This window comes from Oncorhynchus tshawytscha, linkage group LG17 (assembly GCF_018296145.1).
Source record: "Oncorhynchus tshawytscha isolate Ot180627B linkage group LG17, Otsh_v2.0, whole genome shotgun sequence".
Classification (NCBI taxonomy): domain Eukaryota; kingdom Metazoa; phylum Chordata; class Actinopteri; order Salmoniformes; family Salmonidae; genus Oncorhynchus; species Oncorhynchus tshawytscha.
The window spans coordinates 3,652,966-3,668,565 of NC_056445.1; the positions used below are offsets into that span (position 1 = coordinate 3,652,966).

Here is a 15,600-nt window from a genome sequence, read left to right on the forward strand (position 1 = left end):
AGATAACAGGAAATTCGACAGGCTAAAGTACAGGCAGGGAAAAGGCTAGTAACGTCGTCCGGGTGATCAGTTAATAGGTAGATAACAGGAAATCCGACAGGCTAAAGTACAGGCAGGGAAAAGGCTAGTAACGTAGTCCGGGAGATCAGGCAATAGGTAGATAACAGGAAATCCGATAGGCTAAAGACTGGGAATATGCCAAAGGCATCGTTAGTGAGGCAGGCAAAAACTATCATACATGGGAGGAATAAATCACAGGGAAAAACAGAGTTCCGAAAGACGTGTGTCACAAAACAAACAATATCTCACAGTGTTGGGGTGCAAATAACTGAACTAAATATTGTGTGATAATGACATACAGGTGTGTGAACCGGTGATTAGAATTCAGGTGATTGGGATCTGGAGAGTGAGCTGCGTTCAAGGGACCTAGGTGTTTAAGAGTGTGAGCTGGAAAGAGGGCTGGAAAGTGAGCTGCGTTTAATTAAGGGATCTACGTGTTTGAGGGTGTGAGTTGGAAGCAGACGTTACAACAGGTGTGCTTAATGAAGGGCACACTGTCGCCCTCGAGCGCCAGGGAGGGAGAATAGACCTGACAGTAAGATTGTAACTAGTTAATTCCAAATACATTTGCTGTCAGGATGGGTAATGTACTATTTAAGTACACACTAGTTACAAGTAAGTACCCCTGAAGATACACTTCATTTTATCTAGCTATATCCTGTGTAACACCTAGTAATTATATTGTCCTTATGAAGATATGTACTTTGTGATGTACAGTGCCTTGCGAAAGTATTCGGCCCCCTTGAACTTTGCGACCTTTTGCCACATTTCAGGCTTCAAACATAACGATATAAAACTGTAATTTTTTGTGAAGAATCAACAACAAGTGGGACACAATCATGAAGTGGAACGACATTTATTGGATATTTCAAACTTTTTTAACATTTCAAAAACTGAAAAATTGGGCGTGCAAAATTATTCAACCCCTTTACTTTCAGTGCAGCAAACTCTCTCCAGAAGTTCAGTGAGGATCTCTGAATGATCCAATGTTGACCTAAATGACTAATGATGATAAATACAATCCACCTGTGTGTAATCAAGTCTCCGTATAAATGCACCTGCACTGTGATAGTCTCAGAGGTCCGTTAAAAGCGCAGAGAGCATCATGAAGAACAAGGAACACACCAGGCAGGTCCGAGATACTGTTGTGAAGAAATTTAAAGCCGGATTTGGATACAAAAAGATTTCCCAATCTTTAAACATCCCAAGAAGCACTGTGCAAGCGATAATATTGAAATGGAAGGAGTATCAGACCACTGCAAATCTACCAAGACCTGGCCGTCCCTCTAAACTTTCAGCTCATACAAGGAGAAGACTGATCAGAGATGCAGCCAAGAGGCCCATGATCACTCTGGATGAACTGCAGAGATCTACACCTGAGGTGGGAGACTCTGTCCATAGGACAACAATCAGTCGTATATTGCACAAATCTGGCCTTTATGGAAGAGTGGCAAGAAGAAAGCCATTTCTTAAAGATATCCATAAAAAGTGTTGTTTAAAGTTTGCCACAAGCCACCTGGGAGACACACCAAACATGTGGAAGAAGGTGCTCTGGTCAGATGAAACCAAAATTGAACTTTTTGGCAACAATGCAAAACGTTATGTTTGGCGTAAAAGCAACACAGCTCATCACCCTGAACACACCATCCCCACTGTCAAACCTGGTGGTGGCAGCATCATGGTTTGGGCCTGCTTTTCTTCAGCAGGGACAGGGAAGATGGTTAAAATTGATGGGAAGATGGATGGAGCCAAATACAGGACCATTCTGGAAGAAAACCTGATGGAGTCTGCAAAAGACCTGAGACTGGGACGGAGATTTGTCTTCCAACAAGACAATGATCCAAAACATAAAGCAAAATCTACAATGGAATGGTTCAAAAATAAACATATCCAGGTGTTAGAATGGCCAAGTCAAAGTCCAGACCTGAATCCAATCGAGAATCTGTGGAAAGAACTGAAAACTGCTGTTCACAAATGCTCTCCATCCAACCTCACTGAGCTCGAGCTGTTTTGCAAGGAGGAATGGGAAAAAATGTCAGTCTCTCGATGTGCAAAACTGATAGAGACATACCCCAAGCGACTTACAGCTGTAATCACAGCAAAAGGTGGCGCTACAAAGTATTAACTTAAGGGGGCTGAATAATTTTGCACGGACAATTTTTCAGTTTTTGATTTGTTGAAAAAGTTTGAAATATCCAATAAATGTCGTTCCACTTCATGATTGTGTCCCACTTGTTGTTGATTCTTCACAAAAAAAAGACAGTTTTATATATCTTTATGTTTGAAGCCTGAAATGTGGCAAAAGGTCGCAAAGTACAAGGGGGCCGAATACTTTCGCAAGGCACTGTACTTGTGGGTTTATCCTCTCACTTGTACAGAAAGGAGGTTCAGGTTGTTGAAATGGGGAACAAACACATTCGTAATTTTGTACCATTTTTCTAAACATTACAAATAATTGATTATTATAATCTGGGATGACACCCGTATCGTTGACACCAGCCAGTGAGGATGATTTATGTCTGATCTGTTTTGGTAAACTCAAGAAAGTTGACCAAGATGGTACACGTTTTGGGGGCAAGAGCTAGCAACATTGAGTGGAGATTTTGAAGAGTGCGCATTCACGGGTAGGTAATCAGAGTCTATAGTGCATTCAACCCTTAGGATTTTTTGCACATCCAACGATCTGTGACACTTATTAATGAACTGGATGTTCCTGTGTGGCTTAGTTGGTTGAGCACGGTGCTTGCAATGCCAGGGTTGTGGGTTTGAGTCCCATGGGGGACCAGTATGAGAAAATGTATGACCTCACTACTATAAGTCACTCTGGATAAGAGAGTCTGCTAAATGACTCAAATGTACAAATGGATGCAGCTGAGAAGAAACTAAACACTAAATTGGTGAACTTAGTGTAAATTTGCCCATTTTAAAATGCTTGCATTTAACAAGCATTCATTGTTATGCCGCTGTAATTACAAACTGCAATTACCACCATGTCGTTATTACAGTGTAACTATGAGTTATTACAATTAACTACAATACTTACACTGTAATAAGGACCCCTTAAAATAAATTGTTACTGAACACTTTGATGAGAAAACAGAAATCACCTCCTTCTCCCACATCCTCATCTGGACCACTCTGGGAGGGAGAGAAGGAGATGATGACCGGTGTGGTGATGGAGTGGCAGCACCTGCAGCAATTCATCCATCACCACATACGACGTTGCTTCCCCTCCCTCCTTGCTGTTTCCGGTGGGAGAGCTTTCAACTCCTGAAAAATATGTAAAAGAATAGTATACTATAATATGGAAAATCATGTATATTGAGAGAAACTTGGACATCTATTCAAACAATTCATCTTTATTTAAGCTCGATTAATTATTGCAATAATGAATCTGGCCGACTGCACACTCTGAAGTGTGTGTTGCCGAGAGCTTAACCTTACAGACATTGCAGAGTTAAAACTTCTTATGGCTGGGGGGCAGTATTGAGTAGCTTGGATGAAATAGGTGCCCAGAGTAAACTGCCTGCTACTCAGGCCCAAAAGCTAGGATATGCATATTATTAGTAGATTTGGAAAGACACTCTGAAGTTTCTAAAACTGTTTGAATGATGTCTGTGAGTATAACAGAACTCATATGGCAGGCAAGAACCTGAGAAAATATCCAACCAGGAAGTGGGAAGTCTGAGGTTTGTAGTTTTGCAAGTCATTGCATATCGAATATACAGTCTCTATGGGGTAATATTGCACTTCCTAAGGCTTCCCCTAGATGTCACTCTTATGTTTCAGGCTTCTGCTGTGAAGGGGGAGAGAAAGAGAGCTCTTTCAATCAGGTGTCTGCCATGAGCTGATCACGCGGGCTCGCCTAAGAGGTTGCTGCGTTCCATTGCATTTCTAAAGACAAAGGAATTCTCCGGTTCGAACATTATTGAAGATTTATGTTAAAAACATCCTAAAGATTGATTCTATACATCGTTTGACATGTTTCTATGGACAGTAACGGAACTTTTTGACTTTTCGTCGGGACCTAGTGACTGCGTCTCATGAATTTGGATTTCTGAACTAAATGCGCCAACAACAAGGAGGTATTTGGACATAAACGATGGACTTTATCGAACGACACAAACATTTATTGTGGAACTGGGATTCCTGGGAGTGCATTCTGATGAAGATCATCAAAGGTAAGTGAATATTTATAATGCTATTTCTGACTTCTGTTGACTCCACAACATGGCGGGTATCTGTATGGCTTGTTTTTATGTCTGAGCGCTGTACTCAGAGCATTGCATGGTGTGCTTTTTCTGTAAAGTGTTTTTGAAATCTGACACAGCGGTTGCATTAAGGAGAAGTGGATCTAAAATGCCATGTATAACTCTTGTATCTTTTCTCAATGTTTATTATGAGTATTTCTGTAAATTGATGTGGCTCTCTGCAAAATCACTGGATGTTTTGGAACTACTGAACATAACGCACCAATATAAACTGAGATTTTTGGATATAAATATGATATAAATATGAACTTTATCAACCAAAAAAAACATGTAGTGTGTAACATGAAGTCCTATGAGTGTCACCTGATGAAGATCATCAAAGGTTAGTGATTCATTTTCTCTCTATTTGTGCTTTTTGTAACTCCTCTATTTGGCTGGAAAATGGCTGTGTTTTTTTGTAACTAGGCACTCACCTAACATAATCGTTTGGTGTGCTTTCGGTGTAAAGCCTTTTTGAAATCGGACACTGTCGTGGGTTTAACAACAAGTTTATCTTTAAAATGGTGTAAAATACTTGTATGTTTGAGGAATTTTAATTATGAGATTTCTGTTGTTTGAATTTGGCGCCCTGCACTTTCGCTGGCTGTTGTCATATCGATCCCGGTAGCGGGATTTCAGCCATAACAAGTTAAAAAATGTTTTAGTCATGGCTGGTTCCACCCCTCTAATGCAGATCGGAGGGCATCATAAGCCACCTCAGGTTCATCGGCTGGTTAACGGCACGTGGTGCTGTATCCCAGATGCCAGGAATAATAAGGGTTTTGTTTCACTCCTCCAGGCTATCTCTATCCTCCACCAAATGTTACAGTAGGTGCGAGACACTGTGGCTTGTAGGCCTCTCCAGGTCTCACACCCACTGTGAAATTTGGTGGTCTGGGGGTGCTTCAGCAAGGCTGGAATTGGGGCAAATTTGTCTTTGTGAAGGACGCATGAATCAAGCCATGCACAAGGATGTCCTGGAAGAAAACTTGCTTCCTTCTTCTCTGACAATGTTCCCCAACTCTGAGGATTGTTTTTTCCGGCAGGACAATGCTCCACACCACACAGCCAGGTCAATCAAGGTGTGGATGGAGGACCACCAGATCAAGACCCTGTCATGGCGAGCCCAATCTCTAGACCTGAACCCTATTGAAAACCTCTGGAATGTGATCAAGGGGAAGATGGATGGTCACAAGCCTTCAAACAAAGCAGAGTTGCTTGAACTTTTTAATTTCTGGACCAGGAGTGGCATAAAGTCACCCAACAACAATGTGAAAGACTGGTGGAGAGCATGCCAAGATGCATGAAAGCTGTGATTGTAAATCAGGGTTATTCCACCAAATATTGATTTCTGAACACTTCCTAAATTAAAATATTAGTATTGTGTTGTTTAAAAATGAATATTAAATGTTTTTCTTTGCATTATTCAAGGTCTGACAACACTGCATTGTTTTTGTTGTTTTGACCAGTTGTCTGCAAGTAAATGCTTTAAAACCTCTTTGGGCTAGGGGGCAGTATTTTGACGTCCAGATGAAAAGCGTGCCCAAAGTAAACTGTTACTCAGGCCCAGAGGCTAGGATATGCATATAATTGGTAGATTTGGATAGAACACACTGTAAAGTTTCTAAAACGGTTAAAAGGATGTCTGTGAGTATAACAGAACTGATATGGCAAGCGAAACCCCGAGGAAAAACCATCCCAAAAAATTACAATTGGCTGTCATCTTTATTATGAGGCAAGTCCTCCTAGATTGCAGTTCCTAGGGCTTCCACTAGCTGTCAGCAGTCTTTAGAAAGAGTTTCAGGCTTGTTTTTGGAAAAATGTGAATTTGTAGTTTTTCTAAGTGGCTCCCATTTTGGCTGTAGTGTTTTCATGCGCATGGATGAGAGTGCGTTCTTTGTTGTTTATCTCCAGTAAAGACAATAACGATTCTCTGTCTTAAATTGTATCGTTTATTTACGTATTATGGTACCTGAGGTTTGATTATTAACGTTGTTTGACTTGTTTGGAGAAGTTTATTGGTAACGTTTGGGATTCATTTTGTATGCATTTTGAAGGAGGGAAACCGGTGGATTATTGACTGAAGCACAAAAGGACCATTTTTGGACCAATATTCTCATTTGGAATTTGAGAGAAATGTTGTCAGTAGTTTATAGAATAAAACAAAAATGTTAATTTTACCCAAACACATACCGATAAATAGTAAAACCAGAGAAACTGATCATTTTGCAGTGGTCTCTTTTAGGTGAGCAAACAATGGTCTCTCTAAGGTGTGTAAACTTCAATCCAAAACCTTAAAGGACTGGTAATTCCCCCATTTTGACACACGACTCACAACGTGATTCATGGGTAAAAAACAACATTGAAAATCAAATTAGAATTACTACTCTTAAAACCTTTTGTGACTAGGGGGCAGTATTTTCATTTACAATTGCGACCTGGCCAAGATAAAGCAAAGCATTGACAGATACAACGACACAGAGTTACACATGGAGTAAAACAAACATACAGTCAATAATACAGTATAAACAAGTCTATATACAATGTGAGCAAATGAGGTGAGAAGGGAGGTAAAGGCAAAAAAGGCCATGGTGGCAAAGTAAATACAATATAGCAAGTAAAACACTGGAATGGTAGTTTTGCAATGGAAGAATGTGCAAAGTAGAAATAAAAATAATGGGGTGCAAAGGAGCAAAATAAATAAATTAAATACAGTTGGGAAAGAGGTAGTTGGGCTATATACAGGTGCAGTAATCTGTGAGCTGCTCTGACAGTTGGTGCTTAAAGCTAGTGAGGGAGATGTGTTTCCAGTTTCAGAGATTTTTGTAGTTCGTTCCAGTCATTGGCAGCAGAGAACTGGAAGGAGAGGCGGCCAAAGAAAGAATTGGTTTTGGGGGTGACTAGAGAGATATACCTGCTGGAGCGTGTGCTACAGGTGGGAGATGCTATGGTGACCAGCGAGCTGAGATAAGGGGGGACTTTACCTAGCAGGGTCTTGTAGATGACAAGGAGCCAGTGGGTTTGGCGACGAGTATGAAGCGAGGGCCACCCAACGAGAGCGTACAGGTCGCAATGGTGGGTAGTATATGGGGCTTTGGTGAAAAACGGATTGCACTGTGATAGACTGCATCCAATTTGTTGAGTAGGGTATTGGAGGCTATTTTGTAAATGACGTCGCCAAAGTCAAGGATTGGTAGGATGGTTAGTTTTACAAGGGTATGTTTGGCAGCATGAATGAAGGATGCTTTGTTGCGAAATAGGAAGCCAATTCTAGATTTAACTTTGGATTGGAGATGTTTGATATGGGTCTGGAAGGAGAGTTTATGCTTTTCTTAACTCCTGTTCTGATCATTTGAGATTTACTATGCAATCTGACACACGTCAAATCAGTTTTCTTGATCTTCTGATGCTGTGTGAAGATAATGTTCTATACACTGATCTTTACAGGAAGGCTACTGATCGTAACAGTTTGTTGAGGGCTGATAGTTGTCACCCACTTCCCTTGAAAAATAGTTTGCCCTACAGCCAATTCTGGTGAATCAAAAGAATTTGCAAAAAACAATCAGATTGACAGAAATATGGCTGAGACACAAAGAAAGTTCAAGGCGAGGGGCTATGAAACGGTTTTCTTCTGGTGAAAGAGAGGCGGACCAAAATGCAGCGTGGTGGTTATTCATGTTTAATTTATAAAGACACTATACATGAATAAACTAACAAAAACAATAAACGTGCGAAAACCTAAACAGCCCTATCTGGTGCAAACACAGAGACAGGAACAATCACCCACAAAACCCAACACAAAACAGGCTACCTAAATATGGTTCCCAATCAGAGACAATGACTAACACCTGCCTCTGATTGAGAACCATATCAGGCCAAACATAGAAATAGGCAAACTTGACCCACAACAGAATGCCCACCCAGCTCACGTCCTGACCAACACTAAAACAAGGAAAACACATACGAACGATGGTCAGAACGTGACAGGCTACAAGAATGATCAGATTAATATTGCCATTAAGAAAATTCTAAACAAAACGAGACATGACCTTTTTCAAGGTCAGTCTCTCAAAAAGACGCATTCTTGTGTTCTAACTACCCGCTATTCAAAGTGTTCTGAACAAATTAAGGGAATTGTTCACAAACATTGGCACATCCTAAAATCCGATGATAGTCTCGGTAATGTGTTTTCGGACCTTCCCTTGGTCGTATTCTCACGGGGCAGAAATCTCAGAGACCAATTGGTACACTCTGATTTACCACCCCAAGATATTCCTGAACAACGTCTACTTGCGCCCCTACTGGATGGAAATTACAAATGTAATGGCTGTGCTCAATGCAATGGCACTTATAAATGTAGATCCTTCAAACACCCACAAACAGGGAAATCGATCCCAATTGAAGGTGTTATTACGTTCTCCACTAAGGCAGTTATTTATCTTAAAACTTGTCCTTGTGGTAAAAATTATGTAGGTAAAACAACGCGTGAATTAAAAGTACGTATTCCAGAGCATTGTAGCACCCTTAGGTGTAAAAACTTTACTTCCCCAGTTGCAGACCACTTTTTGGAGGCAGGCCACTCGATTTCGTCTCTGCGTTATATTGGCATCGAACATGTCACCCTCCCCAGGAGAGAGGGTGACCTTGATAATTTATTGTTAAAACGAGAGGCTGCCTGGATCTTTAACTTAAAGACCCTTGCGCCCTTCGGTCTCAACGTAGACTTTGATTTGAAGCCATTCTTGTGATTATTTTGACTTTGCCATTGTAATTGTTTGTAAGCTTGTGTAGTCAAATTAATTTATGATCGTATGCTATCCATTTGTTGTTTATATGCTGTTCTTTGTATGACATTTTAATATTTGATAATAAACCAATGATATTAAGCCCCTCCTGGCCATGATTACAGACACCTGTGTCTTTTGACACTACATAAACGAGTCATCCCGCAGTGTTTGTGATTATACCCTAATGAAGACAGCTTGGCTGTTGAAACATTGGTAATACATTTTTTGCATCTGAGCTCCTAGAGTGTGCGGCTCTCTTTTATTTTCAAGCTTTCTACTCCGCTAGCCAGCACCTCGCCTAAATAGGTCTGTGTTTCTTTTTTTTCTAGAGGACCTGCCTTACAACAGGCCTACAAGCCCTCAGTCCAGCCTCTCTTAGCCTATTGCGGACAGTCTGAGCACTGATGGAGGGATTGTGCATTCCTGGTGTAACTCGGGTAGTTGTTGTTGCCATCCTGTACCTGTCCCGCAAGTGTGATGTTCGGATGTACCGATCCTCTGCAGGTGTTGTTACACGTGGTCTGCCACTGCGAGGACGATCAGCTGTCCATTCTGTCTCCCTGTAGCGCTGTCTTAGGCGTCTCACAGTACGGACATTGCAATTTATTGCTCTGGCCACATCTGTAGTCCTCATGCTTTCTTGCAGCATGCCTAAAGCATGTTCACGCAGATGAGAAGGGACCCTGGGCATCTTTCTTTAGGTGTTTTTCAGAGTCAGTAAAAAGACCTCTTTAGTGACCTAAGTTTTCAGAACTGTGACCTTAATTGCCTACTGTCTGTAAGCCGTTAGTGTATTAACGACCAATCCACAGGTGCATGTTCATTAATTGTTTATGTTTCATTGAACAAGCATGGGAAACAGTGTTTATACCCTTTACAATGAAGATCTGTGAAGTTATTTGGAATTTTAAAAATTATCTTTGAAAGACAGGGTCCTGAAAAAGGGATGTTTCTTTTTTTGCGGAGTTCATATATATTTTTTTGGGGGGTTGAGGTTTGGCTTTTTCAGGAGATGCTTTATTGCTGACCCTTTTAGTGAGTTTGGTACACATCTGGAGGATAGGGAACCCGCTTATTATGTTCAACATAGGATGACAAGCTCAGGAAGTAGCTCTTTCAGTAGTTTAGTTAGAATAGGTTCCAGTAGACACCTGGAAGGTTTAGAGTTCATTACTATTTTCGTGAATGTGTCGAGATACAGGATTAAAAAACTTGAGGGTCTCCATTGATCCTAGCTCCTGGCAGTTCTGTGCACTCAGGACAAGCGAGTTTTGGAGTAAAACGCAGAGTCCGTAATTTGCTTTCTAATAATCATAATCTTTTAATCTAAGAAATTCATGAATTCATCATTGCTGAAGTGAAGGCCATCCTCACTTGGGGATTGCTGCTTTTTAGTTAGCTTTGCAACAGTATCAACAATATGTTTTGGATTGTTTTTATTCTCCTTACTCAGGTCGGATAAGTAGACTGATCGAGCAGCAGTGAGGGCTCTTCAATCTTGCACTTTACTGTCTTTCCAAGCTAGTCGGAAGACTTCGTTTAGTGGAGCGTCATTTCCGTTCCAATTTTCTGGAAGCTTGCCTCAAGGGTCGGGTATTTTCTGTATTTCAGGGAGCTCATTTCTTTTGAAAAATGTTTTTTGAAGTGTGACTGCATCTAGGGTATTATGCAAGCCTAAATGTAGGTGGTTAACTGATTATTGTACTCCGGTGTCATTGGGTAGGTGGAGGTGGAGTCTTTGGGTTGTCCGATAATTTTTTAAATAACAGTTTGTTGGGGTTTTAGCAGATTTTTTTTAGAGATTTCAATTGTAATAAAATGGTAATAAGGTGGTAATAAGGTCCGATAGTCCAGGATTATCAGGAAAAACATTTAGATCCACAAATTGTATTCCACGAGACAAACCTAGATTCAGGGTATGACTGTGGCAATGCGTAGGTCCTTAGACATGCTGGACAAACCCCACTGAACCCCACTGAACCATGTTTCAGTCAGGCCAATCACACCAAGGTTATGATCAGTTATTAGTTAACTGACTGACTGCCTTGGAAGTGACTAGCTCTATTTTGAGTTGTGAGATATCACAATCTCTTACAATAATGACAGGAACGGAGGAGGTCTTTATTGCAGTGAAATTGCTAAGGCGAAGACCGCCACGTTTAGTTTTTTAAAGTTAAAATCAATTGAATGGATTCCTTCCTCTCCGGCAACTGAGTTAGGAAAGCCGCTTGTATCTTTGTAGTGACCGGGTGTATTGAGACAGCATCCAAAGTATAATTAATAACTGCACCATGCGCAAAGGGATATTCAATGTCTGATTTTTTTTCTTTGACCAATCTACCAATTGGTGCCCTTCTTTGAGAACCATTGGAATGCCTCCCTATTCTTTGTGGTTGAATCTGTGCTTGAAATTCACTGCTCGAATGTGGGACCTTACAGATAATTATATGTGTGGGGTACAGAGCTGGGGTAGTTATGTAAAAATCATGTTAAACACTATTATTAAAACAGAGTCCATGCAACTTATTAAGCACATTTTTAATCCTAAATTCATGCAGTGAATTTAGCTTGGCCATTACAAACCGGTTGGCCATTAAACCGGTTGACTCAAGACAGCTTTTAATTTTTTATTAATTTGTTAAACATTTCTTAAAACACAATCCCACTGACATTATGGGGTATTTTGTGTAAATCAGTGACACACAATCTCCATTTAAACTATTTTAAATTCAGGCCGTAAGACAACAAAATGTGGAAAAAGTAAAGGGGCGGAAAAAAATTCTGAAGGCACTGTACTATAAGCATCCATCTCCCTCCTATCAATAGATCATGCACACTGACCTTCCCTCACAATACCTACCCCCAACAGACACCTGTCAGTCACCCACACTAGATTTTGGTTTAGATAAACAAATGAGGTTTGCTAGCTACAGTGGCAATTTTAGCATGTAAACTTGGTAGGGCAAACAACATTGTTTTTTTTTGGGGGGGGGGGTGTATGCCAGCAAAGTCACAACACTAAGCAATACATTAATTGCACTATAACGGTGACAAACTGTGCTCACAAACTGTTAGGTCCTATACAAAGCTGTCCCAACAGCAGAGCTTTCCTTTCAGCACCATGGAGTGAATCCTTACCACCGCTACACCTGGCTTTCAGCGGAAACCTTTAATGGCAGCGGAACAGTTCTTCTGACTCCTTGTGGATTTGTGTAAGTCGATAAGAACTGCATTGTGCTTCAATAATAACGAACGCCATACACAAACATGAACATTTATGTTCAGTAAATTCCTAATGGCTGTTCTTATATCATTAACATTATACCATTAAATTCAGATAGATATTAGTTCATATAAATTCAGCAAGATGTTCACTTTGCACTTTTAGTCAACACACACATAACTGGGGGGCGGGGGGCTCAGTTAGTCTACCATTTGAAGTATTGTTTTAGCCCTATGTGTTCTAAAAAGGAAGGAAAATACAAATCATGAATATCTATTTTCTAGACAATACACAGACTCACAGACAGCGCATTGCGCAAACAAAACAACCCTCGCAATATCAACTGAATTGCATGGGTCTATTACTGAACTGTTTGTTGAAACAAATAATTGAACGGGAAGAGACTGTTGAGATGTACAAACTATGGTAAAAGTGAATGATTAGCAGATGAGGCAATCCGTAATTTTGATTAATGACCAAGCCAATATGGACTTAGTCAATGTAACTACATGCTCAGCACTTTTGAAATGTACAGAGACAGAATTCAGAACATGGGCCATTTTTACAGTGTTCTCCATGTACACCAAGTCAGAAACATAGGATAAATAAAAGGGGGCATATAAGCAGACAAAGAAAGCTCTTACAATGATTGATGACATTTCTCTAAAACAGGCTATAGGCTACATGTGCACCACCAAGTGCTGAGGGGGAAAAAGGGACAAAATTATTAGGGTGAAGCACATGGGCTACCAACAGCTTACTACACAACATACACTTAGTATTACTTTCTTATATACATACATTTTTGGACTCACCATTGTTGTGCTGTGCTCACTTGAACAGGAAGTTGGCGCAGCGGTCCATTATCATCAAACTTTGTCATAAAAATCTGAGATTCTCTGGATTTATGATGCTTTCAAGACAACTGGGAACTCGAATCATGACAAGGTCGAATCATGACTTCAGTGATCTTCAGGTCAGAGCTCTAGAAAGAGGCTGAGTTCTCGACTTGGAATTCTGAGTTGGATGACCATTCAAGATGTATTTTCACCAGTCAGAGCTCATTTTTTTCAGAGTTCCCAGCTGTCTTGAACTTACTGAAGTATGAGATTTCCCAGTTCTGAGTTTCCAGTTGTTTTGAAATTGGCAGAAGTCATGGTGGAGTCACAGCATGGCCAATGCATTCAAACTTATAGCAGGCAGGGTAAGCAACATAGTGAGTGCTTTGCAACTCTTGCAGTTAGCCACTTATTCCTTCCAAACCACTCATTGTTGAATTTGTACTTTTCTGATGTACTGATGACTGCTTGTTTAGTTAAGATTTTGAAAGTATGATGTTGACACGATCAGTCCAATCAAAACTACAGCACATATAACAGGATTTGAAGTCATTTTATCTGTGGCCTATGACCTTGAGCCTTCTTGGATGAGCACTTATAATGTAAATCTATGGCAGCACCCAAGGGGGCTTCAACTGCCTAGCTCTCCCTGTAGATTACGCGGTGACGTAGTATCCCCATGAATGACAGAACACTGAGACTATCACAGCGCAACTAGAGAAGATTAACAACACCTACGCCCTGTATATTCCACTGGCTGCCCATACACCATAGAAAGCACTGGTCTAGGCTGAAACACCTGCATTTTGGAGCTGCCTTACTCAAGAATGCAAGAAAAAGACCAAGTGGCTTTATTCACTCAATACATTTGTTTTTACATTGTTAGCAAATTGATATGACACAAATTACTGCAAAAAAAAGAACGTTTTACAGGTGGGGCTCAAAACAGGTGAAAATCTGCCTTGAATGACGGGTCGCCGCTGGCTAGCTAGATAACTACATTACTGCTGCTTGACTTATTTTCTGCTGCGGTGATGTTGGTTGATCGGAATGCTTCCTCTTTGAAGGTGCAAATCGAATGAATAGCTTCACATTTCAATGTTCTACGACCTGGCAACCCCATCAGTTAAGACTTCAGGTCTGTTTCGAAATCCTCTTGCTGGCAACCAACATACAGTGCTGGCAACCAACATACACATTTGGATATTTCTCCCCAGGAGGTCTCACATCAGGCAGCGCTCTCTATTGCCGCCAGACAGTGCTTAATTTGTAAATTGGGAGGTGATGGAGCAAAAAGTGAGCGTGAGAGGGGGGGTCCTGGGGACCGGAAAACACGAGAATTATTTTTTACCTTGGGAGTAAAGCATTGCATGCATATCATCACATTTGGGAAGTGGTATAGAGCAGTAGAGTAGAGGCACTTGAAGAAGTTGCACACATGGGATTTTTTTGTTGCCTTTTATAAAAGTATTTTATTCAATTCTATGTCATTTTACATGATTGGAGACATAGGCATAATCTTTTTAATGTCACGTTCAAAACTGGGAACTCAGAGCTGGGAAATCTCCGACTTCCAACTTCAGTGCGTTCAACAACTGGGAAATCGGGGAAAAAACGATCTCCGACAGGGAAAATATGTTTGAATGGTCAGCCAACTCAGAATTCCAAGTGGGGAACCCTGGCCTCTTTCTAAATGCCCAAAGTTCCAACCTGAAGATCACTGACGTCATGATTCGACCTCATTTTTTTCAGAGTTCCCAGTTGTCTTGAAAGCACCATATTACCTCGAAAATGATCAAAAAGTCAGCCTACTTTGACACTGACAAACTGATTATCTGAAATCAATGAAAACGACGTTGTCTTGAATCCATCAATAGCCTAGGTGTGTGGAGACACATTGTATGCTACAATATGAGGAGTAAATCATAGTCCTAATAATGAGGACAATTAACAGAGGCAACTCGAATGAACTTTCACCGCGTTTATTCACATTTTTTAAAATTATTTTTCATGCCATGAGAGGTACCAGCCGGCCAAATGGGTTCCCGGAACGAAACGATCCAAAACGGAGAAGTGCCGGATCCTGTTCCGACAGGCTTTAGCTTAAATTAAGCACTGCCGCCAGCCACTATCGGCTCAAAGGAATATTTCCGGCAGGTAACCAATGAAATGTTACCCCAGCAGCCTGCACTTGCTTGAAGTTTGCACATCCAGCTATTGAGCACTACAACATGACTAAACTTTACAGTTGTTGTTAACACAAAAATAAAAAGTTCTTCACAATCTCAAAATGTCAAATAGGGATTGCTTATATTTGTCCTGTAAGTGTGAGGTGCAAACACAAGTGTGAGGTGTGACATGGGAATGTGGTTTTTTTGCATATCCCGACTCCCCTGAGACACCCTCTGATGTTCTATGAACGAGTGGCTGGTCCGTAATTA

General features: G+C 40.8%; 1 protein-coding gene across 1 annotated transcript in view; it reads left to right on the plus strand.

Moving 5' to 3' along the window:
* Positions 1-15,600, plus strand: part of LOC112217145 (solute carrier family 13 member 2-like) — a 58,341-nt gene that overhangs the window by 39,835 nt on the left and 2,906 nt on the right. The gene's annotated exons all lie outside the window — the stretch shown is intronic.